This window comes from Ailuropoda melanoleuca, chromosome 5 (assembly GCF_002007445.2).
Source record: "Ailuropoda melanoleuca isolate Jingjing chromosome 5, ASM200744v2, whole genome shotgun sequence".
NCBI lineage: Eukaryota > Metazoa > Chordata > Mammalia > Carnivora > Ursidae > Ailuropoda > Ailuropoda melanoleuca.
In genome coordinates this window covers 39,174,651-39,193,809 of record NC_048222.1, presented here as the reverse complement: position 1 = coordinate 39,193,809, position 19,159 = coordinate 39,174,651, and the positions used below count along the sequence as shown (strand labels likewise).

General features: G+C 40.2%; 1 pseudogene; it reads right to left on the bottom strand.

Annotated features, from left to right (window-relative positions):
* The window catches only part of LOC105238247, a 63,579-nt pseudogene extending 55,806 nt beyond the window's left edge, over positions 1-7,773 (bottom strand).
* Positions 7,774-19,159: the final 11,386 nt, after the last annotated feature.

Below are 19,159 nucleotides of genomic sequence, written 5' to 3'. Positions count from 1 at the left end.
AGATTAAAACCTCAGCGTTGTCTCACCCAGGAGGGGCAGCAGCCACAAGGGACATCTGCCTCTACTGTTGGCATCCAGTTTTTTATATTACAAAGTAGTTTCAGCCCAAGGCCCATCTTCAGCCTCGTTGCAGGGGGTAAGCTTAAATAGAAAATGGCAAACAGAAAAGGTCTGTTTAGATATTCTGGATTGAAGCAAATCTCATTGGAGACAGTGAGGACCATTTGTTATTTTTTATTTTTTAATCACTATTCACATAACCATTATGAACTCTGATGCATTTGCTATTTAAAGTACTAGTGTGTGTGTGTGTGTGTGTCCTACAAAAGCAAAACATGAGAAACAGACCTCTGTGTCCAAATTTTCCATGCAAGAGATGAACTTATCAAGTGGGGAGTCCTTAGGTAGCTGGATGGTCCTGGAGCCATTGGTGTTGTTTGGGTGCTGCATGGCGGCCTGCTGGAGAGGTTATTGGCACCGGTCATCAGTTTCTCAACCCTGCCTATGTGTTAAGAATCACCCCGAGATGCCGATTTTAAAGGTCTATGGGATTTCCAGTTTCCGGTTCTGCATGTAAGCAGCTTGGAAGACACCACACTGAACTAACAACAAGGAAAACGCTGAATAGGCTGAAAAACCAACACCTTTCTAGGATCCTGAAGAGAGGTGAGGACAGGGCAAACTGTTGCCCCCGAGACCAGAGACTGACAGGTGAATACAGGGAACCCGTGCCAGGCAGGAAAACCTGAGCTGTGTAATGGATGAATTGCTGGAAGCTCAGCATAGACAACTCAGGATTTAAAACTCCAGGGGAACCCAGTCATAGGGGTGCCCCTACAATAATGTGAGATTTGCCTCCATGAGCTTGACCAGATTTCCACACTAAACATCAGAGAGAATTCCTCTTGTGCTTCTGGCAAGGGTAGAGGGAAAAGGAGTCATTTTGTAATATACCATTGCACTCTGTCCTTCTTAACACCTGCCCTCAGGAGAAACTAGTTAAGCAGAACCTAACCTGCTGGGATAATATCAGAGCCTAACTGGCCTGGGGGAAGGGAAATACCCAACTCCAGCCAGCTCTCGCTTTCCATGTGGGAGAACAGAAATACCCGACTTCAAACCATTCCAGCCATCCTTTCTTACCTATGCTGGGGGGAGGGAATTAAAACACTTGTGAAGTTCATAGCACAGAGGCATAGGCTCACTGAAAGACGGAGACCTAACTGCAGGACTATAGACTGCTTCCCCTGCCCCCCACCGCACCACCATATTACTAAAGGCTCATTTGTAACAGTTCCTTTTATCTGGTACTTTACGTCTAACTACCAAGAAAAAATTACAAAGCATACCAAAAGGCAAAAATTTGAGGAAACAGAGCAAGCATCAGAACCAGACATGACAGGAATGTTGGAATCATCAGATCGGCAATTCAAAACACAGTAATTAAAATGCTAAGGATCTAATGGATGAAATAGACAGCGTGTAAGAACATAAGGGCAATGTAAGCAGAGAGATAGAAATCCTAAGAAAGAACCGAAAAGAAATGCTAGGGAAAAAACAAACAAACAAACACCCCACTATATAGAAATGAAGAATGCCTTTGATGGGCTTAACAGACTGGACATATCTGAAGGAAGAATCCCTGAGCCTGAGACTATCTCAGTAGAAACCTTCCAACTGAAGAGCAAAGGGAATAAAGACCAGAAAAACAGAACAGAATAGTCAAGGACTGTGGGTAACTACAAAAAGAGTAACATACATGTAGTGGGAACACCAGAGGAGGGGAAGGAGATAAAGAAACAAGAAATATTTGAAACAATAATGACTGAGGATTTTCCCCAAATTAATGTCAGAAACCAAACCACAGACCCAAGAAGCTCAGAGAACACCAAGCAGGATAAATGAAGGAGGAGGAGAAGGAGGGGAAGGAGAGGGAGAAGGAGAAGAAGAAGGGGGAGGAGGAGGAGGAGGCGAAGAGGAAGAAAAACCTACACCGAACCACATCGTTTCCAAATTATAGAAAATCAAAGGTAAAGAAAAAATCCTGAGAGAAGCCAGGGGAAAAAAGATAAAAATTACATTCAACGTCTCTTCAGAAAACTTTCAAGCAAGAAGAGAACGGGATGAAATATTAAAGTGTTGAGAGAAGAAAACCACCAACTTAAAATTCTGTTCCTTGTGAAATCATGCTTCAGAAGAGAAGAAGAAACAAAGGCTTTCTCAGACAAACAAAAATTGAGGAATTTGTTGCTGGTAGACCTACCTGACAAGAAATGTTAACTTTTAAATTTTTAAAATAATTTTTAACATATTTATTTATTTATTTGAGAGAGAGAGAGAGTGAGCACTGGGGGAGGGGCAGAGGGAGAAGGAAAGAAGCAGACTCCCTGTTGAGCCACACATGGGGCCCAGCCCTGAGCTCCTGACCTGAGCCAAAATCAAGAGTCAGATGTTCAACCTACTGAGCCACCCAGGTGCCCCTAAGAAATGTTTGAAAGGTTGTTTGGAGAGAATGAAACTAATATAGGTCAGAAAGTTGGATCTACATTGAGAAAAGAAGTGCATCAAAGTATTATGTAAAGGCCAAACGCTTTTGTTGTTCTTATTCTTAGCTGATCTAACAGATAACAGCTTGTTCAAAATAATAGCAATTATGTATTCCATCATGAATGCCCATGTATATTAGATACATACGTATGTATGTGCTTATATATAAGTGAAATTGTATATTGGGACTCTCTGTACCATTCTCTAAATTTTGCTGTGAACCTAAAACTGCCCCCACAAAAGAAAAGCCTTTAAAAAGGTCTATGGTAAGGATGGACGTTAATATTGTTAAAAAAAAAAAAAAAAGAAAACACAAAACTTCACAGATTATTTTCAAGTGCAGCTAAGGCTGAGAACCACTGTTCTAAGGGCATTTCATGTAGAATAACGGAGGGATGGGTTTTATTGATTGATTCACTTTACAAAATATTACTGAGCTCCTATTAGATGCTAAGCACGTGATAAGAGATGATGAGGGAAAAAAGGGCCAGTCTCCTATCCTCATGTATATGACAGATATTAATAAAATAAATACAAAGTTCTCTCATAGTTATGACAGCTAAGAACAGAGCAACCTGAGCTCATCTGGGGGTTAGCAAAGGCTTACCCGAGGACTTTTGAAGTGAGATCTGAAGAGTTAGTTGGAGTTAACTAGGTCTGGGTGATGCACTGAACTGCCCAACTAATTGAAAATGGCCCATGAAGTTGGAGGTAGGCCTTCCTAGATCTGACCCTGGTCTCCTCTCTAAGTGGTGGGCAAGCATATCCTTGGATGACCAACGATGATTACCTATTCATTTCATTGAGAAAACATTAAAAGTAATAAAGTGTTGACTCCAGGGACAAAGGACTGTGAGTGAGGAAGGTAGGGGAGGAAGACAAGAGGGAACATGGAAAAGCAAAGAAATGAAACTTTGAAAAAAAGGGGGCCATATTTTATCAAGCTGATTGGCAAAGGTGGATAATACACAGTGCCGGTGAGAATGGAAATTCCCTCTGATCCAGCAAATTCACTCTTAGGAAGTTACCCTGGAGAACTGTGGGCATAGATATGTGGAGAGTGCAGCAGAGAAAGAAAGCATGGCTGCCCTCAAACAATAGGATCCTAGCCCCTCTGGAGGAGAGGTTTCTTTTTGAGAGAGGAAGAGTAAGTATTGTGTGGGAGGTTGCCAGTGGCTGACATACCATTGATCACCCCAGGTGGGATTATGTAAAAGCAGGTTCATGTGTAGAAAAATTTCAATATCACAACCTCTCCCATCCTTTTAATTCAGCTGAATTCCACATTCTTACCGAGTACCTGCTGATCCAAGGCTTTGGGAGGGATGAAGAACTGCATTATAATGAGAATGGGTAACACCTGCCTCCCTGCCCCCAGCAGTGCAGTCTGGAAGGGAAGGCTGACATGTTACAAATTCAAATAGTGATTATAATGAACTAAATATCATATTATAGGTATAAGAATGTGTATTCAAAAGTGTTATGAAAAGAAAGAAAAAGCACAATAAATTGCAATTGGAGAAATGTGTGAAGAAGTTTCCCTGAAGACATGTCATTTGAACAAGTTTTAAAGAATTAATTAGATTTTCTTAGATTTGGCATAGGGGTGGGGAAGGGAGGCCCTTCTCCTTCAGAAGAGAATTGCACAAGGCTTTATTTATTTGATATCTTTACTGAGCACACACTGAGCATGTTGCTCGGTACTGGGTAGGACACAGAAGTATGAGAACTTTCCACTATGAAAACAAGACAAAACACATCATGAGAATTAAAAAAAGAAAGAAAGAAAGTATGATGTTAAATTACTGTGTAATTAGGTGTCAATGTTATCAGCAGGATCCAGAGATCCATTGCCCAAAATATTTGCAGCAGTGGAAAGAAGCCTACTGTGGGCCAAGGGAGAGATGACAGGTACATTCTTACCACCCCCTTTCTCGGTCTTCTAGATTAAGAAGTATTATTATTTCTTAATGCTGTATGAACTGTACCTGAAAACACTGGCAAAAAATTTAGGCATAAAAAGTAAAAGAAAATCAAAGCCTCCCTTTACCATTTCCAACTCCCCTCCAATCCCATCTCTCCCCAGATAGAACTACTATTGCCAGTTTGGTGTGGATTCTCCCAGAACTTTATCTATGCATTTATGTACAAAAAGGTACATACACAATATATAGTTGTGGGTTTTGGGGGGGTTGGTCTCTGTGTGTTTTGTATAAATGACTCTGAACATTTCTTCAACTCTTATTTTTCACTCCATTACCTTTAGGGAACTTCACATGTCAGTCTGTTTAGATACATCTCATCATTTGAAACTAGTGTTCCATGGTGTGGTGCATTTTAGTTACTTAACAATTCCCATAATAACCATCATCAAATGGGCAAGCCATTAAGGTTCGACCTAATTTGTACAACAGCAACAACAATGAACCTTAGTCTGGGTTCAGTAAATGGAGCCCTGTCTTGAGCCATCACTGTAGAGAGTCATAACCCCACTACTGATTCCAAGATCCAAATCAATGCACAGTTCAGAATGGAAGGGAAGCTGGGGACACCTTGAAGAAGAACCCAGCAATGGCACTACAAGGGTGAACTGAGAATCTTATTCCAAGCCTTTCCCAAAGAGACTGGTGGTCTTTGACTAAGTAACTATGCACTGAGAAAAGAGAAATACCAAGCAAGAGCTTGACAGCTTCGGTGGTCCATCAGTGAGGGTGGGGAACCCAGTGGGCAGGGGGATAAATGGTGCTTAGATATCAATCAATCTCACAGAGGCTCATTAGAACATGAACTTTAAGGATGTTCAAAGATGTTTGGGGTGAGGAAGGGAAGACTAGATAGAGCTCTTTGCATTTCTGAAATGAAAGAAATGAAAATCAAAAGATACCCGTTTTACCAAGCTGAGTGGTAAATTCAAACTTTGTTTATGGGATGGAAATCAGTGTTTGCCCTTTGGCCCAGCAGACGTATTTTTAGAAATTATCCCATAGAATTGCTCTCACATGGATGTAGAGAGAAAGCAAAGAGTGAGAGAAGCTGCTAAACTTCTGTTTTACTTAAATCATGAAATTGACCTCCGGGGTAAGGTGTTTTGAAGTTATCTGGTAATTACTTTCCAGGTTGAAATTGACACACTTAGAAGTTGACAGAATCTGCACTCTGGATCCCTAATCCCTGGAGTGAGAGCTATTATGGTGGTAAAGCCCAGACCTCCCCCTTTTAACCAAATCAAAGAGTAATACTACATCTCTGGAAGATCGGCAACAATTAGTGCCAGCATCAAAACCCTGAAAGATTCAGGAGTGATGACTTTGATCACATCTGCAATTGGCCTGACAATGTGGCTGATGCATGGTTTAGAAGAACTGGAATGACAATGACTTTAATTGCATCTGCTTTTCCAGATGTTGTCTCTTTTGGAGCCCCTTGATATGTCATCAGCAATTTGGCCAGTGCTTTTCTCCATTCCAATAAAGAGTGATGCCAAAAGCCGTTTGCTTTCACATGGCAGGGACTGAAGAACACTTTCAAAATCTTGCCTCAGGCTTCTGTCCGCTCCATGATTCCATTCTCCAGTCTTGTACTTAGAAATCTTGATCATCTCACCAACCCATCGGACACAGTCCTGGTCCTCTATACCGATGTCATTGTGCTAAGAGAGCCTGATAAGCAGGAAAGGGCAGGCACCCTGGCTGACCTGGTAAGACAATTCCATGCTGAAGGTGGGAGCTACATCCCAAGAAAAATCAGGGAATTGCCACATCAATAAAGTTCCTGGGGTCCAGTCATTTGAATTATGTTGGATGCTTGCTCCAAAATGAAAGACAAGTCTCTTTATCTCGTGCCCCCCTACAATCCTGACCACATAAGGTACTTTATAGAACATCTTTGGAGAAGCAAAAGCTTGCCAGCTTTGAGCTAGGCCCAGAGAAATAGAACACTTTTCAAGCTATACTAGGCTACAGTGAAGGTAATCTGCCCCTAGCCTTTTTTTTCTTTTCTTTTTTTTTACATTTAGCTTTTTTTTTTTAATGGTCAAAATGTCCCTCAGTCATTGTAACCTATGAAGTTTAAAAGTAGTTAAAATTTCACTTATTAAACCACGTAGATTTGGGTAGAGAGAAAAGGCTTTCAGAGATTACTTAAAATAATGAGGTAAAGTGCAAATACTGGGTTGCTTCATGACAATCTTACCATGTGCTTTTCAGCCCCCTTAAAAGAAAAATTTTGAAACACTCCAGTTTGAACACAAACAGAAGGAAAACAAATTCCACAGCATTCCATACAGACTTCCAGACAGTCCAATGATTCACAACAATCGCTTCTCGGCCTTTGGCTAAGATCAAGTGCAATGATTCACAACAGGCATCCACGATGCCACAATCCTCCCCACAAGGGCAGGGACAGTCCTCCCCCATCTGCTCTCCACAGCGACAGCAGCAGGCTTCTGAGGTGGCGACGCCATGGGAAGCTTGGCCCAGGACAGTACTGCTGAGGGTGAGGAAGTCACAGGCTCGACCTGAGCTCCAAGGCCAGGATACAGTGCACACTGCAATCTTCACGTGAAGAGCCTGTCTTTTGGGGAAAGACAGCATTGACTTTACTCTTCTCACTGACATCACTGTTTACAGACAAGCTGGACTGAATTTTCCTGCATCCTGTGAGAAGCGGGTGCTGAAGTCTTTGGTTATCTGCAGATTCATGTGCGACCCCGTGGTGAATTCCATTTCCATTGCTCAGACTTGTGTGGCCGTGTTCTTCATCTTGCTGGTTTTCTCCTCCCTTGGTTCCTGCGAACACACTGGAAACCGAGGCAAGCACTGGGGTTGGGTTCGGAAGAGTTCGTCATCTGAACAATTTCCCCCAATGGACTGGGCTTGCATCTCTCTGGTGTGAAGAAGCTATGGGCAGCTTGAGTTATATTTCTCTTAGTATTTTTTTTAAGATTTTATTTATTTATTTGAGAGAGAGACAGAAATAGCGACAGAGCGCATGAGTGGGGAGGAGAGGGACAAGCAGGTTTCCCACTGAGCAGGGAGCCTGATGCCGGACCTGGGATCGTGACCTGAGCCCAAGGCAGATGCTTAACTGACTGAGCCACCTGGGAGCCCCGTACTTTCTTTATCACATTTTTCCTGGGCTGGGGCGCCCAGCGGGCTTCCTCCTGCCTTGGCCGGCACTGGGGCCGGGAGTGAGGGCTTCACCCCTGCAGGACATGGGCTGCTCCACTGAGCCCTGCGCCACCTGCCCCCTAGCTCTCCGCCCCCTAGCCTTCCTAACCCAGAACATTTAATGGCATTCCAAGTGTGCGTGGCACACCAGGCTGTGTGGAACCTAGAGCAAGCCTCCACATGAGAAGTAGTAGGAAGATCTGTAGGAGAAGGAAGGGAAGAATGAGGGGGGGTAAACAGAAGGGGAAATGAACCACAAGAGACTATGGACTCTGGGAAACAAACTGAGGGCTTCAGAGGGGAGGGGGGTGGGGGATTGGGATAGGCCGGTGATGGGCGTTAAGGAGGGCACATATTGCATGGAGCACTGGGTGTTATACGCAAACAATGAATCATGGAACATTACATCAAAAACTAAGGATGTACTGTATGGTGACTAACATAACATAATAAAAAATTATTATTAAAAAAGAAAGTTAAAAAATGATTCTACATTAAAAAAAAAAGAAGGCTACTATATACCTGACCTAATAGACATGATTCCATTACTGCAATTTCCTTTTGATAGTACCACATGATTTTTATTGTTGCTAATATTTTTTTAAAAATTTTTAACTGTGTAGGGGCACCTGGCTGGCTCAGGTGGTGGAGCATGCGACTCTTCATCTTGGGGTCATGAGTTCAATCTCCCCGTTGGGGGTAGAGTTAACTTAAAAAAAAAAGATTTTTTAAATTGTGTAAAATATAGATAACATAAAATTTACCATTTTAAGTATACAGTTCAGTGCCATTAAGTACATTCATGCTGTTGTGCAAGCATCACCACCACTCCAGAACATTTTTCATCTTGCAAAATTGAAACTCCATACCCATTAAAGGATAATTCAGCCTTCCTTCCTCCACCCAGCCCCTGAAAACCACCATTCCATTTTCTGTATCTCTGAATCTGACTGCTCTAAAGTACCCCATGATTTTAATTTTGTTATTTTATAGTATCTTTGCTCTCTAGGAAGCCAAATGTTTCCTAGTGCTCTTTAAAAAGATTTCCTGGACACTTTTGTATGCTTGATATTCCTGCTGCGTTTTTGAGTCAGCTTACCAACCCTCATAAATAAACTCAGATGGGATTTTTGATATTGCACTGAATCACTATTGTTAAGGTATGACAATTTAAACTTCAAAAACTATAATTTATTAAGACAAGTTAAGTCTATTATAATAAAGTCATGAGACTTTAATGACTTCAAATGGAGAATTTCTTTTATTTTCAATAAATAGTACCATACTCAGGTTAATTTTATTTAGGTGAGAAAAAAAAATTTAACTGTTTGAAAACTCAGGATGTTTTCATTATTCCCACACAGAAGGCTAAGACTCCTTGTGTGAAATATTTTTTTTAAGATCTCATTTATTTATTTTTAAGAGAGAGAGAGAGCAGGGAGAGAGGCAGAGAGAGAGGAAGCAAACTCCCCACTGAGTGTGGAGCTCGACACAGGGCTTCATTTCACGACCCTGAGATCAGGACCTGAGCCGAAATCAAGTCAGATGCTCAACCAACTGAGCCAGTCAAGCTCCTCTCCTGTGTGAAATATTAATGAATAGGCTCACGGGACTTCCTGCTCCTGCAATATACAGTGTTAGTAGGGCAAGGGTAGGGGCTGGACTTTAAAGACTGAAGTTGAAACTTCAACAGTTCAAAACAGATTCGTATCAGACAATCAAGCATTCCTGCCTGTGCTCTAACCATCTTATACCTTAAATTATTTGACTATCCCCAAATTCCATCCATCATATGTCACCTAGCCACGGGGTGAGATTTGTTGATCCTCTACAAATGCCATAATTTAATATGGTGCGTGGAATCTGTGGAGCATGGTAGCCCTAAGTTATCATCTCATACTTGCACTCTCTTTGATGGTAAATACACATCTTCCGGTACACTTTAAAAATTACATCCAAGACCATGCAGCTTCTAGTGCGATGTGGCCGCAGAAGAGGATCCATTAAAACCCTACCAGCTTATGTGTGATGTGTCCCATTCAGCTCTCCTAACCATAGGCAAACAGCTTATTTCATGTAATACAAAGATTGGAGAGGGTGACCTAGGAGCCAAAAAACTTACTCCCGTTACTGAGAGTAAATGAAGATAAACTGAGCACATGAACAGAGTTCCTCCTTAGAATGAGTGGTAGAATTTGGTGTTGGAAAATTCCTGGACTAATAATCAGATCAAAGTCCCATGTATTATAGTTCTGATTTTAGAAGCATCCTGAGGTCACTTGTTTTGATGATGTTTCTTCCATGTGTCACAGAAAGTTGAAAGAAGGCTTCTCTGGGTGGCATTCTAATAGTATCAAATTTGAATTTGAACTACTTTGTATGTTGCAGTGTTCAAAAAGTCTATGTAACCAACTACATGTCTAACAGTAAAAGCAATTTTCTTACAACATACATTAGAGAAAACATTCCCTTTCCCTCCTTACTTTATAAATGGAGTTATGCTTATAGTTTCCTCCTAAGATAATTTTTATCTGAGTTTGATAATTTCACATATATAAAAAAGAAACAGAGTTACATCCTGGATATAAAGGCGGAGTGGTTTATTCTGGGTTTCTTATCATTACTAAGGATGGGTCGAGCAGTTAGGATGTGTCCCCTGAGGTGATGCAGAGTGAAGTACAGAGCATCATATATGCAGTACCCTTGTCTAATAAAAAAAAAAATTGAACCTGAATCTAATCAACCAGTGGATCCAATAACATGTTAAACAACATCAAGAATACAATTAGCCTAAAGTTATCCCTATGCCAAAGAATATCATCCCTTTTCAGATTACTGATATACATGATTGAACTAGTTCCAGAAAGCTAAATATTAACACACTCATATAGCGAGCAAGAATTCATCTTACTGCACTTTGACCAGAATTGCTTACCATAATCCCTTTTAAATTATGTACATTATTTGAATTAGGCAAGATAGTATTTGCTATTGCATTAATTTGAATACCATTGAGGTTAAGTGTATTTTTTGCTTGTTGATTAGCTGTTTTTTCTTTTTTTAAAATTGTGTATTCATCATTTTTGCCCATTGTTCTGTTTGATCCTTTCTAGTTTTCTTGCTTCTACAATATATTTACCCTTTATCAAATTTGTTGCAATTTTTTCCAGCTTCTAGTTAGTCTTTATTATTATTATTAATATTAAAGATTTTATTTATTTGACAGAGAAAGACACAGTGAAAGAGGGAACACAAGCAGGGAGGAGTGGGAGAGGGAGAAGCAGGCTTCCTGCTGAGCAGGGAGCCCTGAATTTGGGGCTCGAACCCAGGACTCAAGCCAAAGGCAGACGCTTAAAAACTGAGCCACTCAGGTGCGCCCCTAGTTAGTCCTTTTTTTTAAAAATTTTTTTTATTTTTAAAGATTTTATTTATTTATTTGAGAGAGATAGAGACAGCCAGCGAGAGAGGGAACACAAGCAGGGGGAGTGGGAGAGGAAGAAGCAGGCTTCCAGCGGAGGAGCCTGATGTGGGGCTGGATCCCATAACGCCGGGATCACGCCCTGAGCTAAAGGCAGACGCTTAACCGCTGTGCCACCCAGGCGCCCCCTAGTTAGTCTTTTAATTATGTTTATAGTCTCATGTAACCTTAATGTTGCTAAAACTGCTGCCACTTTCCTTTGAGTTTCTAACATTGCTCTTAAACTTAGGAGATAGTCTCCTGACAAATGGACGCTGACAGATATGCAACTCTACTTTTTTCTATTTATGGCTTGATGTTTATATATTTAACACTTCAACGTACCTAGACATTTTTGGCACAAAATATAAAAATAGGATTATTTATTATTATTATTATATAAAAAATTATTTCCCCCAATTACAACCTTGTGGCTTGAACACTATATAATGAATAATTCTTATATTCATATAATTATTAGTATGTAAAGTTATAATGTTATCAAGACTTAATGTTCCTTCTTTATTGCCGATCTAGAAAAAGTAATTTTGCCAAAACCTGAACTGCTTTGGTCTTGACATATTTTTGCCCAGTTGTGTTGCTATCTTTGAGATAAAAAATGGATGCTAGCTTTTTCCCCTTATGTTCTTGATTAACAGACAGATAGACTCATTTGCGTTTTACATTAGTGAATATTTTGCCTATTTCATATTTTGCAAGCTATTATCATTTAATTTTCACTAATAGCAATACATTTTGATTTCTGTTTACATGCACTATTCTAACACTAGGAAAGCCAATATCTTAAATTACTACAAAGTGAAATCCTGACTGATTCTAGTTTTAAAGTGTACTCCTACGGGGAAGTTCAAAAATATTTTAAAAATCAATTCATGAACAGAGAAAATAAATAACACTCACATGTCTGTTCAACTAATGAACCACAGAGAAATGAAAATGAGGTCAATTTTGTCATGGAAGGAAGGGGAGAAGAGGACCACCACTGGAGGACAGCATCAGAGTGGGCTGGCCAGACATTTCACAGAGAAGCCATTAAATCGAATGAGAACCCAGCAAGGCTGGATTCTGGTGTGCTGCTGGAATATGTCTTTTAATATATTTAAAACCGAAACAAAAATATTGCCTGATTCTAGATACATCAGTAGGTTTAAATATATTAAGTGATGCCAAAGAAGGAATACAGGTTGCCCCCATGATCCAAAAGCAGAGCATTCCTATGGTACCTTTTCTAAGCCGAAATGGCATAAAGCGAGGAAGCAATTGCCATCAATTTATACCGAAAAAGTTTTGAGTGTTCCCATACCCATCTCTCTTAGGCTTCTCTGATACCTTAGGACACATCGAGTTAAGAGATGCACAAAATAAATTGACCTAAAACACAAATACTCAAAAATACAGTTCCAAGCTGCTCAAAAATACAGTTCCAAGCTGCGATGGCTTGATGTTGATACTGAGTACAGTTCCCAGGGAAGAAGCCTGGGGGCGCCACTCTCCCTGCTCGGTGCCCGCTGCCCTGTAACAGCTCACGGTAAAGCGTTGAGCGTGCTATTCTCACTCTTCCCTTATTCACAAAAGCAAAAATCCTCCCGGATTTGTTTCATTTAAGGAAAACAGGTACTAACGTCGGTCTCTCACAAAAGCAAAGTGTCATAATGCAGACTTTCCAACAGTGGGGGTACCTGCCAAGTTTATATGAACCTTACAGACATTCCTGCACGTCAGAATTGAATGCTGAGCCAGGAGCCCGGAGGCACCAGGTGCTAGGATCGAGGAGAAAACTAATCTATGAAGATAGCAGAGTTGTGTTATCAATTGAATTATTACTGCATTATTTTTTCATTTTTCACACATCTGCCATTTTGAGTTCATTCTTCTACGAATTCGTAAACAAATAAGCCAAATTGTTCAAGCTAAATTGAACCACCTTTTCAAAGGTAAGAGCAGAAAGCATTCAGAAACTGTTTGTGGAGGGCCCACTGCTAGCTAGACCAGAATGTGTTAAATTAAAGCTAAATTTAAACCTGAACTTTAGTCTACCATGATTTGTAATAAATATAAAGTGTTTGTACTGGCATTATATTTTATGTTTTCTCCCCATGGGGAAGAAAAAGACCCATACATGCGTGTTATATATTTATTTATTTAGTAGACCCCACACCCAATGTGGGACTTGAACTCAGGGCCAGAGATCAAGAGTTGCATGCTCCACTGACTGAGCCAGCCAGACGCCCCAAGTGTGTGTCCTTGAAAGCAGAGAGTGTAACATGTGCTTCACGGTTATGGGTATGATTCATCGCTAAAGGATAGAGTTAGCCTGGGAAGAAAATAGAAAGATTTGCAGCAGCCTATGCTTTCACCGGACATGTAAGACATCTCCACAGATGACTGCTGTTAGCTGCATGATGGATCATTCCATGACAATGCCTAGGGTCTGTCCAAATATTGGACCAAGATGGGATTGGCCTTGCAGATGTGCAATGTCACTACAAAACCCTCAAATGTCTGCTGTGCTATGGGTCTCTCCCCAGCCACTGCAGTCAACTCTTGGGGTTACTGCCTATGTGGGTCGCACCTTGCACTCGAACCCACAGTCCCGGAGCACTAACCCCTGAATATTCCTGCTTCTGGCCTAGCCCCCCACAAGCTCTCCTATGTACTCGTTGAAGAACGTGTCAGATAGGGCCCACAGTTTACGGAGGAGCTGTCTGGAAGGTCTCTTACACATTAATTGATACTTGGGGAAAAAAAAAAAACATTTAGGAGAACCACAGCTACTTTTGTGCAAAATAAATTTTTTACAATATGAAGGACAAAAATGTCCTTTTAAACAATAGATTCTTTTGCAGCTGAACTTCTAGACCCAAATCTTTAGGGCTTTGAATTACACTTGAAAAATGAGCAAGAACAGATGGTGAAAGATAATTGTGCAGTTGTGGAAAGGACTGATAACAGAGTTTCAGCTTTTGTGAGTTAGTTTTTAACCGTGTGATCTTGGGCAAGTCACTTGACTTATAAACAGAAGAGAAAAAAAAGTTAATGTTAAAGCAGATACCTGCAAATACTAACATATTCAATAGCCCCTCATCCTCTATATGACAAAGTCATTTTCTTAATAAATGGTAATAATAATTTCCTCCATTTGTTTTTAATTTTACAGCTATTTAAAAAGAGCTGATACAAATTTTAATGATATTTCAGGTATGAACTCAAATTTGTATCTCAGGACTGGTGTACTATTTCACCTGTTTTCAACTTTAAATACAAGTAAAGCTCCACGAGGTCACAAAGAATGACAGAACTGAAGTAACTCAGGTTCTGCTTTCTCATCTTGATACCTGTGTGCCATCATTGCTTAGGTCAAATCTACTATCTAAATGCAAGGATATGTCATTTCACCAGTGCTAGAGCCATACGCTACACCAAAGAGAGCTCGAACAATTCTGAATCATCTGAATTTAATCTCAAAACGAAAGTGCATAGCTGAGTGTGTCAGGGGCCCACGGTATAATTGGGAGTTCTCCAAATTAGCCTCCATACAGAGCATGATGCTTACCAAAGTATAAGTGCTAAACAAAAGTGCTCATTCAAAGCTTATCTGTATATTCTTAAAACTCCACAGTATTCACTGCTACTCTAGAATGTAGACTAAAAAATATTTTTTTTCAGGGAGGAGTTTTTTTTTTTTAATCATTTTTAAAAATCAGACTTGTCAGAGAGTAGTGACAATAAAAAGCAGATCAACTTCCAGGCAGTTTTATTATTATTTTTAAACTCTCTTTAATGTTCCTCTATTGCTTGCACCAGGGACAGGCTTTCCTTGCCCTTGGTAATCACTCTCCCTGGCCTCTTGCATTTTGCCACTTTAATAGTGAGAAAAGCACTTACTACCTTACCCTCCCCTCCCCAGAACCTGTCATGGAGCAGGCCTGGCATTCACAGAGGGCCTTATGTTTAACATTTAGATGTATCATCTAAATGAGGCTATTCTTGTAGCCACAAAGATAGACCAACAAGGATGAAGAAATGATGTTTTATATGCTCTTCTGGTCCCAAGATTATGGCTAGATGGATAGCAAGTTCACCAAGAATATCTGGAGATTGCCAAGGACTAGCTTTAATGTGTTTTCAAGTCTGAGAAGTCTGACATTTAGAAATAAATAAGAAAATGAGTATTTAAAATCATGTTTTCTTTTTTTAAAAAAGGAAGAAGATGTTCACCTTACAATTTTTAACTTGTGCCATTCACTGGACTTCTTAATGTAAATTAATATTGTTAAAAATTCTGAAGTTATCCTGTGAATAGCACAAGTATAATGAATTGTATATTTGGGGTGTTTCAAATGCGTTATTTTTTATATGTAAATGTTAACATGTGCCACAATTTTTACAACCATTTTGTCATTTCTACAAATGACAAAATGATAGATGGAGCTGAGCCTGTTTGCACGGCTGGGGTTTCCCAGAGGAAACCAATCCTATGGGGGTTCCAGGAGCAGGACGTTCAGTGCTAACAGGGGGACAGTCCCCTCCAGGCAAACCAGAATTGTTGGCCACCCTACCCAAGCCCTTCAGAGTATAGCACACTCTGATCTTACAGGATGGCTGGTTTCTCACTGGCTGAGTCGCAAATCTCTTCTGAAGAGGAACAGAAGCTACCCATTCCCCCTTTGTGCTGAAACAGGCGCTCATACTAGGGGCATTCAGCCTAAAAGCCTGACACCTCCATACACAACTGCCCATTCCTCCCCAAACTAACCTCTCTTGAACTCAAACTGAGCATTTATCTGATGACAACAACACATGCAATTATGTAATAGTCCTTATACAAATCATAGTAGAGTGTTTCACAAACTAAAAACAAGATGAATTGTAGAAATTTTACAGGTTTTTTTTAGGACCTGGCCAAGACTGAGCTTTCTCAAAATCACCTGGAGGCTGCTGCCATACCTGTGTGGTATAAATTTAGGAAACCCTAGATGTGGGGGTCCAAGGCTGAAATTTGAAATATCTAAGACAGTTGAAGGATACAGAGTTTTGAATATATAATTAAATAAAAGGTTTGGGAAGTATATGGTCCGCTAAAACTGTGCCCTGTGTGAGTTAAATAACTAAAAAAATCAATATACAATGTTACTGACAACCAAGCTATTGTACTGTAGAGGTTCTGTGCTGAAACAGATAGCACTAAAAGAGAATGATGGTGTTTTTCATGCATCATGTGTTGCCCTCCAACCCATGGCACAATCTGGGGAATCCATAACTAATGATTTATGGCACGACTCAAGCCTTGAAATAAAGTCATTTGTGATCACGTTTGATCAACATCTTTGCCTGTTGTTATTTAAAAAACAATAAAAGACTTCTGGACCTGAAAGATAATCACCCACGTTAAAAGAATAAATGGGTTACAGAAACTTCATTAACCAACCACTTAAAACTTGGCCTTTCGCAGCACCAGTTAAGATTTAAATTGCGAGGTCAGTCAAAACAAAGCCAATTGTAGTTTATGAGTGATTGGACATAGATCAGCTTTGACAAGTGGACAGCCAAATAAGAAACTCCCACCACAAGCAAGGGTATGGTTTGAACACACTCATCTGTGACAGTGGAAAGGTAAAGTGGGACACACTTTTTAGAGGGCAATTTGGCCCTAAATACAAAATTCTATATTTCTTTTTTTTTCTTAAGATTTACTTATTTATTTATTTGCAAGAGAGAAAGAGAGAGAGTGAGCAGGGACAGGGGAGGAGCAGAGTGAGAGGGAGAGAGAATCCCAAGCAAACTCCGCACTAAGAATGGGGCGCCTGGGTGGCTCAGTCTTTAGGCGCCTGCCTTCGGCTCAGGGCCTGATCCCAGAGTCCTGGAATCGAGCCCCACATCGGGCTCCCTGCTCCACTGGGAGCCTGCTTCTTCCTCTCCCACTCCCCCTGCTTGTGTTTCCTCTCACGCTGGCTGTCTCTCTCTCAAATAAATAAATAAAATTCTGAAAAAAAAAAAGAATGGAGCCCTACCTGGGGCTTGATCTCATGACCCTGAGATCAGGACCCCAGCCAAAACCAGGAGTCAGACCTTAACTGCGCCACCCAGGTGCCCCCTGAATACAAAATTTTAAATACAACGTGTCTGATGGAGCAGGGTCATTTCTAAAAATTTTGTTCACAGAAATAATTGGCACAGATTTACAAAAATTTATAAACAAGGAAAGCTTATTGCTGAACAGTTATAATATTTTTGATGGTCAAAAGTTGACCACCTAGATGTTTAGCAATAGTGTTAAAACTTTATTGTAGATCCAGGGAGCCTGGGTGACTTAGTCGGTTAAGCGTCCCACTCTTGATCTCAGCTCAGCTCATGATCTCAGGATCATGAGATCCAACCCCATGTTGGGCTCTGCTGTCTGCTTGAGATTCTTTCCCCCTTCCTCTCCCTCCTCCTCTGCTCCCCCCCCCGCCCCCCTTCCACTTGCACGCATGCTCTCTCTCAAGTAGATAAAAACAAACAAACAAACAAATACTTTATTGTAGATCCATACTGAAGAATACTATGCAGCCATCCAAAAGAAGGAAATGGATCTGTATCTACTGATACTGGAATTGACTTGGAAATAAATCTGCGATATACTGCAGAAAAGAGCAAGTTGCAGAACATCATGCATAGTATAATTTTATTTTGTAAAATAAATTCAAAAAAACAATCTGAATACACATTCATATGTATGCTCATAAATAATTCAGGAAACACTATATTCAGAGCAAACTTTAGAGTGGTTAGTGTTTGAGAGTGGGAATGTTTCATTTAAATTTTTTAGGATGTACTTACTTTTGTTTTTTATTTTTTTATTTTTATTTTTTAAAGATTTTATTTATTTATTTGACAGAGATAGAGACAGCCAGCGAGAGAGGGAACACAAGCAGGGGGAGTGGGAGAGGAAGAAGCAGGCTCATAGCAGAGGAGCCTGATGTGGGGCTCGATCCCATAACGCTGGGATCACGCCCTGAGCCGAAGGCAGACGCTTAACCGCTGTGCCACCCAGGTGCCCCTACTTTTGNCGATCCCCATAACGCTGGGATCACGCCCTGAGCCGAAGGCAGACGCTTAACCGCTGTGCCATCCAGGTGCCCCTACTTTTGTTTTTTTTAAGGCAGAATTTCCTTTTTCTTTTTTTTAAAAACCAGGGAACATGTTGTTAATTAGGTCCTGACTCTGACAATCATTGTACCTCTCCCTTGCAATAACCACATCAGAGACAAAAGATAGCAGAGATCGTATATAAAAAGACATCAAGGATCCTGCAAGTAAAATCAGGCCTCTCCACACCATGCCAGGTACGGGGATGGAAGGAAAAAAAAAAAAAAAGAAGAGCTGTTCTATCCTGTATTTTTGGCTAGTTTTCAATTAGGTAACATATCAAGCCATTTATCAAATGAAGATAATATATTATTTAAAGAATCAAAGTTATATATTTATACCTATTCATTATTGCTCCATTTTAAATTTGAAGGATAAAGAATCCCTTTGCTTTTTCCTTATTTCTCACTTCCCTGGGTTTTCCCAAGCCTGCATCTGTCTCTCTCTAGAAACCATTCATTAAACTAAAATTTTTTATGCACTTCAAAAAAAATTTAATTCCGTTGTAGTTAACATAGGGTGTTATATTAGTGTCAGATGTACGATATGGTGATTCAACACTTCCATATATTACCCAGCGCTCACCATGGTAAGTGTATTCTAATCTCCTTCACCTAAATCACCCATCCCCGCACCCACCTCCCCTCTGGTAACCATTAATTTGTTCTCTATAGTTAAGAGTCTGTTTTTTGGTTTCTCTCTTTATGGTTAGGTTTATTCCTAGGAATTTTATCATTTTGGTGCAATTGTAAATGGGATTGTTTTCTTAATTTCTCTTTCTGCTGCTTCATTATTAGTGTATAGAAATGTTATGGATTTCTGTACATTGATTTTGTAT